The sequence below is a fragment of the Ipomoea nil genome, unplaced genomic scaffold (genome assembly GCF_001879475.1).
Source record: "Ipomoea nil cultivar Tokyo-kokei standard unplaced genomic scaffold, Asagao_1.1 scaffold2360, whole genome shotgun sequence".
Classification (NCBI taxonomy): domain Eukaryota; kingdom Viridiplantae; phylum Streptophyta; class Magnoliopsida; order Solanales; family Convolvulaceae; genus Ipomoea; species Ipomoea nil.
The window spans coordinates 932334-945857 of NW_017618788.1; positions in this window are offsets into that span (position 1 = coordinate 932334).

A 13524-nucleotide genomic window follows, 5' to 3' on the forward strand; every position below is an offset into this window, starting at 1 on the left:
GCTATTGATGAATGAGCTAGGTTATTATTTGGGAGCTCATAGGGAGGATGAGATCACGTCAAGGGCGTTTGAGATGTATCACACCAAATTCTACACCCATAAGGAATGTAGGGATTTTTGGAAAGAAATTTCAGATGGGGCCGAATTTGATTCTAGCAACACCAACTCAAGGGTCATCGTTCCACCCAAGATGAAGGCGGTAAGGCATGCTCTAGCGGTCACATTCACGGGAAGTATGACCAACCTCCACAAGGTGTACAAGGCGGATTTATTTCACTTGTGGAGCATGAAAAAGAGGATCAACATTAACATGGGATTTCAAGTCCAGAAGTAGCTAAGCACTCAGTGTAACGATTCTTGTCCTAGCATCTTCGTTGGGCCAATTCTTACTAGGTTGATCTAAGGTTTGGGTTTGCAACGCAAGTTGAGGTTGGAGCAAAGGATTTCCTTCATGAATCCCTTGACCGTGGAGGGTTTTGAACAATCAAAGATGACAAAAATAGCAGATGCCGCCACGGAGTCGGAAGGAGTAGAGGAAGAATAGGTCCCACCACTGCCACCTATTTCCGGGATCCCGGAATATGTCCCCCAAGTCCATGTTTGGGCTTCAATGTGAGCTCTCCAATACAATTTTCATCAAGAACAAATGGCCATGCAAAGGGCCCATGGAGAGCGTTTGGATAGATTTGGGGCGCAACTTGATCAATATGGGGTGCAGCTGAATCGGTAGGGACAAGTACTTGAGAACCTCCAGGCTCAATTCCTTTACCACTTCCATCCTTCATTCGCGGGCAATGATTCACCATGAAGCTAGCACAAAAAAAAATTGACATTTCAAAGTTCCCTGGGTTCCTATGATCATGACACTTAATTGTGCATGAACACACTTTCTATTGCTTTCTCATTTTTTTTGCTTTTGTTTTTAATTGTTTGCACTTTCAATATTTTGCACCTTTATTTTCATGAACTATTATTGCTTGCATTTTACTTTTAGTAATTTTAATTTTCATGTCATTTACTTTTGATGCACTTTTAATTTTTATGCTTCTTCTACAATTTGCTAGAATGCATGTGAGGGTCTAGTTTTATTTTATGTTTTGTAGTAGTTTCTTGCTTATTGTTTTCTTTAGTTATATTCTTTTGTTAGTACCTTAAAGAAATAAAAAACACACAAAAACAATACAAAACCACAAAAGAGAGAGAAAAAAAAAGAGGAAAAAAGAAGAGAAAAGGAATAGAGTGTAAATAACTATGAGTAGTTTTCCTGCTCCATTGCACTCTTTAATTGTGATGATTATGCACATATGCCACTAACCATTTTTGTAGTGTGTCATGATGGGGCAAAGTGAATAATGGGACATATCTCACGAGATGAAAAGGAAAATTCTCTACAATGGGTGACAATTTCTATCCCTTTTACACTTTGCTGCCCCCGGTTTTTAATTCTAAAGTGTGGAAATGTTTTACGCACATTCTTTAATTTGCCATTTATCATTCACAGAGGATTTTTGTTATGCACCTCAACTCCCCGACAACATTTATAAAGTTTGGAAAGGAACCTTAGTTGGTTTAGACCCGTGCTCATTTTTCCACTTAGTCCTCAAGGTAACATCGAGGACGATGTTCATTCTAAAGTGTGGAAATGACGCACTGTGTGCTTTAATGCTCTTTCATTGCTCAATTGAGTGAATAGTGCTTGATTGAGGAGTGTGTTTGACATTGGAGAGTGCATTATTGTTTATATCACGTTGGAAGAGTGTTGGTGATGTGCTTTTAAAAGTTTTTATTCTTGAAATATCTTTAAGAAATTACCTCTTTACACCAAGTGAGGAAATTCATAGAAACCCATAGGTTTATATCTTTTGTATGTTTGCATGTTGTTCACATCCTATTTTGCTTAGACCTTAGTCAAGGATCTCTCGAAGTGGGAGTGTGTACCCTCCAACTTTAGAAATATAATTGCAAGCGAAGCCCGAAAATGAACAAAAATCTTGGTAGGGCATGGGGCAAAAGGTGAGCCTTTGGTGAGAATTGAGAGTAAATCCTGAATCCTGAGAAAAAAAAACATGAGGGGTTGAAGCGAAGAAAGAAAGAAAACGTCTAAGACCAAAACTATATTCATTCCTTGAGAGAAGAAACGAGGTGAACCGTCTCGCTAGGATTTAGGGCAATCCATTGCACTGTCTTCGAAAAAGCGTAGAGCTCTACGTGAAGTCGGTTGTCCCAACGACGTTATCTTAGGAGACGAGAAGAGAGAGTGGAGGTGAGCCACCCCACTAGAAACTAGGCACCCTAGCACTAATCTTCGATAAAGCATGGAGCTCCTTGTGAAGTCGGGTCACCCTGTAACGATTCTAGGGGGATGAGAAAAAAAGAGTGCCTGTCTAAGTCAATTGGCGGGGGGAGGTCCATGCCATACCCTCACTTTATTTTATGATTATGGGCTTTGGCGTATAAGGTTGGATGTTGGTTGGGGTGTGCACATCGTTCCCACTAGTGGGTTCGGCTTGAAGCCCTTTGCAAAATGAGAGGTGAATCCGAATTGGTTGCATGCTTGGCTAGAGTGGCGTAGAGAATGTGTTCCCTTTGCTATCTTATTTATCCTTTTGATAGGGGTTGTTGTTCCTTTTGGATATTCCTTGAGTTGCATTAATAAGGCACATTCCTAACACACTTGCTTCAAGATATGAAGGATTTCTCCCTCTTAATGGACCATTTGCTTAACTGTTGTATCTTGAGCTATCTTTGGTATATCTTTGTCACTTATCTTTTCCTTGAGATGATTGAGACCTTTCTTGAGAACAAGCAAGAATAAAGTGTGAGAACTTGTGATAAGTGACAAAGACACAAATCTTTTAGGGTCTTTAAGAGGGCATATTATATCCATTTGATATCCTTTGTGCACGATTTATTGTCGTTTATGCTTGTAATTGCTAATATGCCGCAAAACACCACTCTACTTTGTATTTTTATGATTTATGAAGGTTTTAAGCTTGAAACAGAGGGATATGGGCATGAAACGAGCATCACAACCAAAATGGCAGAACTGGAGTCGTGCTAGGATCAGCCACGTGTGTGGGACCTTGCGTGGAAACGAGACAGAAAGATCCACGCAGAGGCCCACATGCGTGGGAGCATGCCTGGAAATAAAATAGAAACTTCCACGCACCTCCTCCACGTAGCGTTGTGCAAAACCCATCCCACTCGAACTTCGGTGCGTCAAACGGTAAGGATATCCGAACCCGTCGGATATGGTCCGGACCGCCCCAAACTTATTTGTTTATTTAATAATTTTGGGTAAGGTTATGATAATTCCTACCCGAACCCGTCCAAAATCCGAAGTTTATGCCTGCTATAAATATATCCTTAGCCCTAGGTTTTTCCATTTGCGTAGACTCCTATATCTCACTCTCAGTCTCTCCACTCCTCAGCTCCTCTCCTTCTGTTCTCCAGTCTCCACTCTCTGAGACCTGAGAACTTCTTTGCTGCTTGCCTTCTCTCATAGTTGACACTTTCAGTTCTCACTTCTCCATTCTTCTGATTCCTCTCAATCTCTCATTCCTCTTATTCTATGAAATCTGAGAGACTGAGACGTGTGATTTCTCGATTGCTCTCATCGTCTCTGTGCAAAACCCGTCCCTCCCGAACTCTCATTCGACGCTGTTGACCTATTGTTGTCTCTGGTCGACTGGTCCGGTACTCTGGTCCGTCTGGACTTTGGTGGAAGCCTCGCAAAGAGCCAAAAACGCTAGTCGCCGGTGGAAGTTTGACGCCTAAAGCCCTAGACCTCAGAGGGAAACATTGAGAAAACAAGTAAAATGTATATCTGATCTTTTTTTTTTCTTATTTTCGTGTTGCCTGTTTGTTTGTTTAACAATTCAGCTTGTTCCATTTCTATGATGTTGCATGAACCTAATTTTTAACTGAGCCCTAATTTTTGGGGTTTTCCATATGCGTGATGGATTTGTGGAAATTCTGATATATGTTTATAATTTTATGGTTAAAGGACACTTAAATTTGTAATTTCTAAATGTATGGTGGTGGTGGAAGCCTATTGAGTACTGATATATGTTTGTAATTTGTAAGTTTATATATGTTGACTGTTGAGCCCTAATGAATGATGATTTATTGATTTCTGTAGTTGTCCCTGTTGATGGTTGACTATTGAAGTGTTGAGCCCTAATTTGTGAGCCTAATTCCAGAATATGATGAATTCATGAATCCTGATTATGGAATGAAATGTGTTATATGTATGTCAGTACTGAGTATGTTTATGTTAGTTGTTTCCTGTTGATGGTTGACTGTTGAAGTGTTAACTATTAAGCCCTAATTTGTTGCATTTCCATAAAATGATGAATTCATGAATCATGAATCCTGATTATGGAATGTGTATGTGATTATGTATGTAAGCCTTTTACTGTTATGCTGATTATGGAATGTCATTGCTCTATTTGCTCATCCTTATAGATGGAGAGCAATCAAAACATCAGTGGAACTGGACCTCTTCCATCCTCAAAAGTAGATGAACAAGGAGTACAAACCACAGGCATTGAGACAAATGCTCAACATCCTATGGTCACTCCTACTGTTCCTGCGGCTAAGAAGAGGAAGGGAATTGAGTCTAGATCCAAAGTTTGGGATCACTTTGAAAAGATCCTAGATTCTGAAGGGAAATTGATTAAAGGCAAATCCATTAATTGTGCAAAATCGTTTGCATGTGAACCTAAAAAACATGGCACATCATCCACGAGAAATCATATGTTGGGTTGTCTTAAAAATCCTCATTCAAAGGATACAAGGCAGCCCCTACTCACACTCAACACTGTTTCCACTTCTGAGATTGGAACAGCGGTTCCTGAGGGGGTTTTGGGGACATGGGTCTTTAATCAAGATGCCATTAGGAGGGCCCTGTGTGAGATTGATAATCATAGATGAGATACCTTTTAGGTTTGTAGTGGACCAGGGGTTCAAGAGGTTTATCCTTGTTGCTTGTCCTAGGTTTCATATCCCTTCTAGGTGGACCATTTCTAGGGACATCTACCAAATTTTCCTAGATGAGAGGCTAAACCTTAAGAAGTTGTTTTGGGTGGGCACTCAAAGGGCCAGTCTAACTACTGATACATGGACTTCTGTCCAGAGAATCAATTATATGTGATATGTGCATTACTGCACATTTTATAGATGACCAGTCGAAGCTTTAGAAAAAAAATATTTCTTTTGTCCCAGTTTCTTCTCATATGGGAAAGTATATTGAAAAAGCCCTAGAAAGTTGTTTATTAGAGTGGGGAATTAAAAATGTGTTCACTCTAATAGTGGACAATGCTTCTTCTAATGATACAGCTTTGGGGTTTTTTAAGAGTAAAGTATTATCTTGGGGTTCTTCTTCTATTAAGGTTCAGTACATGCACATGAGGTGCATAACCAATATCCTCAATTTAGTGGTCCAAGATGGGTTGAAGTTTGCAGATGAGTCAGTTAAAAGGGTGAGAGATGCAATGAGATGGGTTAGGAACTCACCTGTTAGGCTAAATCAGCTTTACAACTTGATGTCCCTACAAGGTGGAACAGCACCTAAATTAAGCTCAACACTGCAATTCAATATCAAAGACTGTCTGATGCACATGAGCAAAATGACCCCTTTTATTCTGCTGACTTGGAGACTATTCCTTCTTTATTGGATTGGTGTTCTGTGGAAAGCTTAGTGAAGCTTTTGAAAATTTTTTATGAGATGACGATGAGAATCTCTGGTTCTCTTTATGTCACATCCAATACATTCTTCTCTGAGATCTCTGATCTCAGTTGCATGCTTGAAGATGTGATTAAAGACACTGTTGCAAAAATCGGTCTAGGCGCCCCTAGACCGTGGTGGTTTCCCCCCAAGGAGCCCACCTAGGCGACCGGCCGCCTAAGCATCCGCCTAGCGCTTAACTCAGCCGACTTGGCCGCCTAGCGTCTAACTTAGCCGAGTTAACTCGTCCATTTCAGTCGAGTTAACCCGATCAGCTTGGCCTGGCTAATTTTTTATCATTATATATATATATATATATATATATATATATATATATATATATATATATATATATATATATATATATATATATATATATATATATGACATGTATATACACACATAAACTAGTTTGATACTTTGAATCTTTGGATGATTGAAATATTTGAGTATTTTTAATATTTTTTTGATGTTATGACTTATGAATTATAATTATTTCATTTATTTGGATGTGTTATTTGATTGAATGTTGAAAACAGCTTCATTAAAACTGTCAAACTGCAAGTTTGCCATTATTTTTTTTCTTTTTTCGCACCCGCCTAGGCTGCTTAGGCGCTGCCCCAACGCTCGACTAGCGCCTAACGCCTACAGCAACCTTGGTTAAAGGTGATGCTGGGACTGAAAAGGTAAACACTTATATTATGTTTAAATCTGTTATTCTATTTAGTTTGCGTGCTTGAATATGTTATTCTTTGTAACTTCACTAACTTGTATTTTTTTATTTATGATTTAGGCAATGGGGACACAAATGAGAAACAAGTTTGAGAAATATTAGGGTGATCCAGAAAAAATGAACTTTGTCATTTTTTTTGCCAATATTCTGGACCCTAGAGATAAGGAGGAGTACATGCATCATCAATTTATCCAGCTGTATGGAGAAGTGAAAGGCAAAGATTGTTTTGCCAAGGTTCAATCTATAATGGTTGCTTTGTATAATGACTATGCAGCTACATACTCTGTCAGTTCTACCCACAGTGAATCCTCTACTCAACCAGTCCAGCCTGAGGCTACGTACTGGTTGTACAGTTGGTAGGCCTCAGTCAAAGTTGAAGAGTCAACTGAAAAAAAAAAAAAAGCGATTGGAGAGTAGTGGTGGAAGTAGTAAGCAGACTGAGCTACAAGTCTACTTGAGTGAAAATCTTGTAGAGGATGATGAATTTGTTGCTTTTGATGTTCTAAAGTGGTAGAAGAGCCATAGTAAGAGATTCCTATTCTCTTCAAAATGGCTAGAGATGTGCTTGCAGTTCCTATCTCTATAGTTGACTATGAGAGTGCATTTAGTACAAGTGGAAGGGTGCTTGATGCATTTAGGAGTTCCTTGACTCCTAGAATAGTGGAAGCACTGTTGTGTACACAAGATTGGTTGAGGGCACCAAATCAGCCAATCACAATTGAGGAGAACCTGGATGAGGTTTAAAGATTAGAGAAAGGTAAATCTTTAAATTTTTGTTGCCTTATTTAGTTAGTTTCTTTATTCTTTATTTCCTTATTATTAATTTCTTATTCTGTTTTGCAGAGTTGCCCACTGGAGCTTCATCTACTATACCATCAATTTTTCCAACAATCCATGTAATGTATTTTATATTTATTTACATTGTTTTCATTTCTTTATGGTATGCTACTATTCTGTTATGATGTTGTTTGCTTTTGGCCTTTTATACTGCAAGTGGTGTTAGCCTTTAAGTGGCTTGACAACTTTCTATTATTAAAATGTTGCTGCCCTTAGATGAGTTGAGCCCAACTGATGTGAGTGATGTCCCATTTGGCCATTTCTGCAATTCTACCAATCTGGAATTTTGGTATAACTCTTCCTTGCTCTCTGTTCAGTTTTAATGCTTTTGTTTTATTGGCTCGCTGTGATGAAGCTTCCACCTTTGTCTGAATAAATGGAATGGAGTTGGTATGTTGCTTATGTGCTAATATAACACATTCTGAGCAATTTTCCCACATTCTTACTTGATATGGAAAAATGCATTCTGAGCCTAATTCCTAAATGCCTATTTCCTAATATTGTTAGTTTTTACTTAGTTGTTTCCTGTTTACAGTTTACTTTGTTAGTTTGTTACATGTCTAATGACTAATATTGTTTTAAGTTTTTATATTAACAGGAAGAGTAGATTAGCGTTAACTATTGAGTGTAGAAGTGTAGAACTCGTGGATTGCTGCCGAGTGCTGACTTAAGTACTTAATTGCCTACTGCTGATTGCTGAAGGCCTGAAACTTATAGTTTAACTTGAAATTTTGTTGAATTTAAACTAGTATTTTTGTATAATTATTGTTTGCTCTCATTGAAAATATATAATTATTAATTTGTAAGTTGTAAGTTTGAAACTTGTATGTTTTGCTATGGTTGTATGTTACCAAGTTACTTAGTTTTATTTTGTTTACTTAGTAGTCAAGTAGCTGAATAGCTTTATTACTTGCTATGGTTTTGTAAAGTTGTCTTTTGGCTAAGTTTTTAACTTCTGAATAACTTTTTTCTTCAAAAAAATTTATTCAAAATTATTTTATATTACTTTAATAATATCCGATTACAATCCGACATCCGACTTTGGATAACCGAACTCCGATATTTTAAATCTGATAGGATATGTCCTTAAAAAACTAAGGATCAGGGGAAAAACAAAAAAAAAAAATTTGAAATCCAGTCGAATGGACGGATGGGAAATCTGATCCGTCTGTATCCAACCGATGCACACTCCTACTATACCTCCACGTGCGCGGGAGGAGGCGAGACCAAGTTCAAGTAACCGATCCACGCGTGTGGATCATGGCGTGGGAAGGCAGCACGACGACTTCAAAGTGCAATTGGCGGAAGAATGAGGAGGAGGATTAGAGATTAGATCATTTTCATATTGAAACACTTTCTCTCTCTAGGTTTTTAGGGTTCCAGTCTCTCATAGCTTGAAGATCTTGGAGAAGAAGATTGACAACCTTCCCTTCAAGACTCATTGTAGAAGAAGATATTGATTTACATTATAGTTTGGTACAATTTATTGCTTTCATACTTTAATTTCTATTTCCTACTTTGATTGCTATTTCAATTGATTTGCAATGTTGTTTCATCTAGTTATGTGTGGCTAGGTTTAGATAGGATTAGGATTGTGAATCTCAATCATGATGCTAATGTGAGATACAATTCTTAATTAGGTTTAGATATTGCAATTGTATAGTATGAGTTGATATGGAAATTGTTTATGAGTTGTGTTGCCATTGAATGTTTTGTATGCTTCTTGTGGAGTCCGGCAAAGTCCTTGAGTTGATTCAAGCAAGTGATCTAGGCAAGGGATTGCTAGATCACTTGGAGCTCCATTTCTTTGGCATTTCCTAATTCAAGATCAGGGAGGATGAAACTAGGAATGAAGTGTAGGCTAAGGTGTTCGTAGAAATGACTCTTAGGAACTTAGTCACCTTGCCTAGAGGAATCCTAGTATACTGAAAGGTGAACGGACTTAGCATATCTTCACACAATTCTACTCTTGCAATATCCTAATCTATGCTAATGATCTTATATGCATCATGAAGGAGATGAGCAATCCTATCCTAGCTTCTTTACATTTGATTTCCGTTTGATTTTATTGTTTGATTGAATTTTTCTACATGCGACCATTCAATTTAATCATGTACATATTCGTGACGGGGTACATGATTGGCAATGAGTTTCTTTCAACTCAATACATTCCGACTCTTCCAATTTGGCATCCCTAGAGAACCATAAAACTCGGGGTTCATCCCAAATCTTTTGACGCCGCGCGAGCAGGGGTGTATGTCAAGCTTCTGCACCCGAAAGGTGTGCATCTAATTGGTGAGTCCTTGCCTCCTAGGCAAGTTGTGGTTTTCAGGCTTAGTACGCAATTTGGATAGGAATATATGTGAACTAGAGGATTATATGTTGCGATGTGTTTGTATGCCTTTTATGTGTATAAGGTTGTAGAATAGGATTGCGGTAGGCAATCGTTAGTAATTAGAAGCGATTCCTGTAGTTTCGCAATGACTCAATTGTTCGATTACACAACCTTTCGAGTAACAACTGCTTCATTAACCAAAATTGCTCTGGTCCTAGTAGTGTCTTTAGCTGATTTGCATACTGCCTTGCGTACCCTTCGCATAACTATCTTCTGCTCCTTAGCGAATTTAGCGAACTAGGAAACAGTGAAAGCAAATATTGGTCTCAAAACATGAGAAGCTTCCAGAGATTGTACCTGTTCAAGGTTCACAAAAAATAAGTTATTTGAACTCATACCAGCTAGTGCTTCTCGATTTCCACCAGAGCTGGATGAGTCATCAGACTCGGATTCTAGAACAATGCCTTCATCTCCAAACTGCATTAAAGGCTGTTCAGATACATGAGAGGTAGTTCGGTCACCCTAACAATTCAATTTTCCAACCTCTCGAATGGTTGATGATGGAGGGGAGCTTACTGGAACTTCCATCTCTAGAGGCAATTCACCACTCAGTTCTTCAACCTCTCGAGTGGTTGGAGAATTGCTCGAAACGTTAGCCAGTGAGGCAGCTTCACTGCTCGGTCCTTCAACCTCTCGAGTGGTTGTAGAATTGCTCGAAATGTTAGCCAGTGAGGCAACTTCACTGCTCGATCCTTCAACTTATCGAGCAGGTGTAGATTGACTATTCGGTACAGTTGTTGTCTCAACCACTCGGGCTAACAAATCTGCGACCATTTGGTAAACACATTGGTAAACACATTCTTCACCATTCATTGCGTCCTCGGCTTGATCATTCGTAAGAAAATTTGGCACTTCAGCCTCAACAACAACTTCTTGGTCAGCAGCGTTAACAACTTCATCTGCACAACCGCATGGAAAGTTATCTCCGCACCAGAACTCATCCCTATATATGTATAATATGCCGTTCAATTCATCAAATAAATTTAAAAAAAAATATTCAATTAATAATATTCAAATAACATATTATGTGTCTGTAAATAAATTAAAGACTGTTAGGAATAAATTGTAATAGATTTTGATATGCCAAATTGTATTTTTAGAATCCCCAATTTTATTTGTTTGTCTAAGTCTAGTGTGTCATAGACCATGAAGGAAATTAACAAAGGAAATTAATGAAAAAGGGAAAATAAGAGGAAGATGTATGCATATGGAAAATAAGAAGAAGATATATGCATATGGAAAATAAGAGGAAGATGTATGCATATGATATGTATACTAGAAAATGCTCACTTACACGCCAACTCGAAGAAGAAATATCAATGGAAGAAATATGGAGAAATAAGAAGCAAACGAGATTGAATGAAGATATCTTGGAGTTCAAGTAATTATGGAAGGAAAGAAGTACATCACGAAGAATGCTACAACAACCAATAATCTGTACAGACGAGATGGTTAGAAGTTTGATGTTTAATAACTCTAAGGTAGGTAAACTTTAAAGAGACCAAAATCAGTTCTATGAGATGAAGTTTGAGCCGATATTTCAAAATTAATTAAGAGCAGAAGTAAGTTTGAAAGAAGGACATGAGATGAAGTTTGCAATTAGTAGAAGTTTCAAAGGAAATTGACTAGTCCAAAATAGTAAGGGATTAATTTGGAGCTGATATTTGAAGGATAAAAATCTCAGAAAGCGTGATCTACATCAGATTAATTTGAGGAGCCTCTTTGTGTAGACTTGGAGCTCAAAGCAACGGCCAAATTTCTTTTAATGTCAGACAAATTAAAGATGGGATAAGATTTTCTGAAAAGGCTACAGACTAGCTGACAAGAATTCAAATTTGAGATTGTCTTATTCTAACGGACAAATTCTCAAAATGGCTATAAATAGATGAAGATTGAAAGTAGAGTTCTCAATCACAAGAGATCCAAAAGCAGTGAATATACGAACTTCCATATCAAGTGATATATACGAAATACAAGTGAGAAAATACACAAGTGTTTAGAGCTTACAAAGAAAAAATTCAAGAGTGTTAAAATTTTTATCAAAGAGAGAATTGCATCTTATTGAAGGATCCATCCAAGAAGTCTCAAAGTTAGAAGCAAGAGAAGCTTGTTTTTCTACAAACAAGTGATATCCCTACGGGAGTGCAGGAAGGAGATTGTCACAAGGAGTTGTGAAATCTTGGTTGCAGTTCTACCAGAGCGTAGAAGGGGAGGAAAGCAACACGGAGTTGTGAAATCCTGGGAAAGTAGCACGGAGTTGTGAAATCCAAAATTATAGTTGTACCGGAGCGTAGAAAGGGGAGGAAAGTAGCACGGAGTTGTGAAATCCTGTAGCAGTGTTGTAGGCACTGGGAAGGGCGTGATTAGTGTGGGCTTGGTGATCGAAGCACTAGATCACGAAATTCATTGTATCTTGGAACCAAGGAGTGGTGTATATAGTGAATTGCTCTTGGAGATAAGAGCAAGTGGAGTAGGAGGATTACACCACCTCCGAACCACTCTAAATTTCCTGTGTTCTTTACTGCTTTATTTATTTACTCTCGCTTGCTTGCCTCTCACGTGATATTCACTTGACACAATTACAACACTTATATTAGTTTTCCGCCGTGCACAAAGATCTACCAATCGGCTAAGAACTTTGTTTCTTAATTGCCTTAGCTAATTTTGTTATTGGCAAAATCGGTTGAAAAGTCTATTCAACCCCCCCCCCCCCCTTCCCTCCCTCCCTCCCTCCCTCCCTCTAGACTTTTCCTCATCTTTTGGGACCAACAGAGACACATAATTTGCTATCTATAGACACATAATATGTTAACTACATGTGCTTAATATATTAACTGCAGACACATAATGTAATAAATTATAAATTAATTTTCTATTAAACAATTTTTATTTTATTAGTTTTTTAATTGTGCAAACTTATACAAATAACAAATATTTTTATCATAGTTTGTATTTAGGCTCTATTTTGTAGAGCTTATAGCTTATTTTAAGCTACAAATAAGCTATAAGCTCTATTTGGTAAAACATGGGAAGGTTAAAATAATAGCTTATTTTAAAACTCTGCCTCAAGTAGGCTTTCAAAATAAGCCTCTAGCTAATTTTTAGCATTTTTCCTTTTTTAAACATTATAAATTTACCAAAAAAAAAAAAAAAAAAAAAAAAAAAAAAAAAAAAAAAAACATCTACCCTTCATGAATTAAAGTCATAATATCTTTGCTTATCCTTTTGTCTTTTTACACTTCTCAGCCAATTCAACAATTAATTTCGCTAAACATTTTAATTTTAATTAGTTAGCTTAATAGCTACTAGCTTTTCAGCTAGACGTGCCAAACAGAGACTTTTAATTTTTGTGTATTTTAAACTAGATTAAAGATGGAATGTTTTACTATATTATTTCATATTATTTATTTGTTTTAATCGTATCCATTCACTAGATATATTAAATAGAAAAATACTTTCCTTTTATATTATATAACAATGGGTTATGTTAGCAGAGACGCTACTCGGGCGGCTCACTCGTTAGCTAAACATGTAAGTGCGGCATCTGCTCGTTCTATTTGGAGGGATATTCCTCCGCCTTTTTTTGAGCCTAATATGGCTAATGCAATCTGATCTTATCTGTTATTCAAAATATATAACAATGGGTTCTTATCGGGTTATAAATAGGTTAACAACATAGTATTAACGGGTCCTTAATAAGTTTAACGGGTTAACCTGTTAAGACACGAAACATAACGAGTCCTTAAAGGGTCAACCCATTAACGATCCAAGACACATTAAAGATAAACACTAACCTGTTATTTTTGTGTCGTACGTGTTAACAAATTGTGT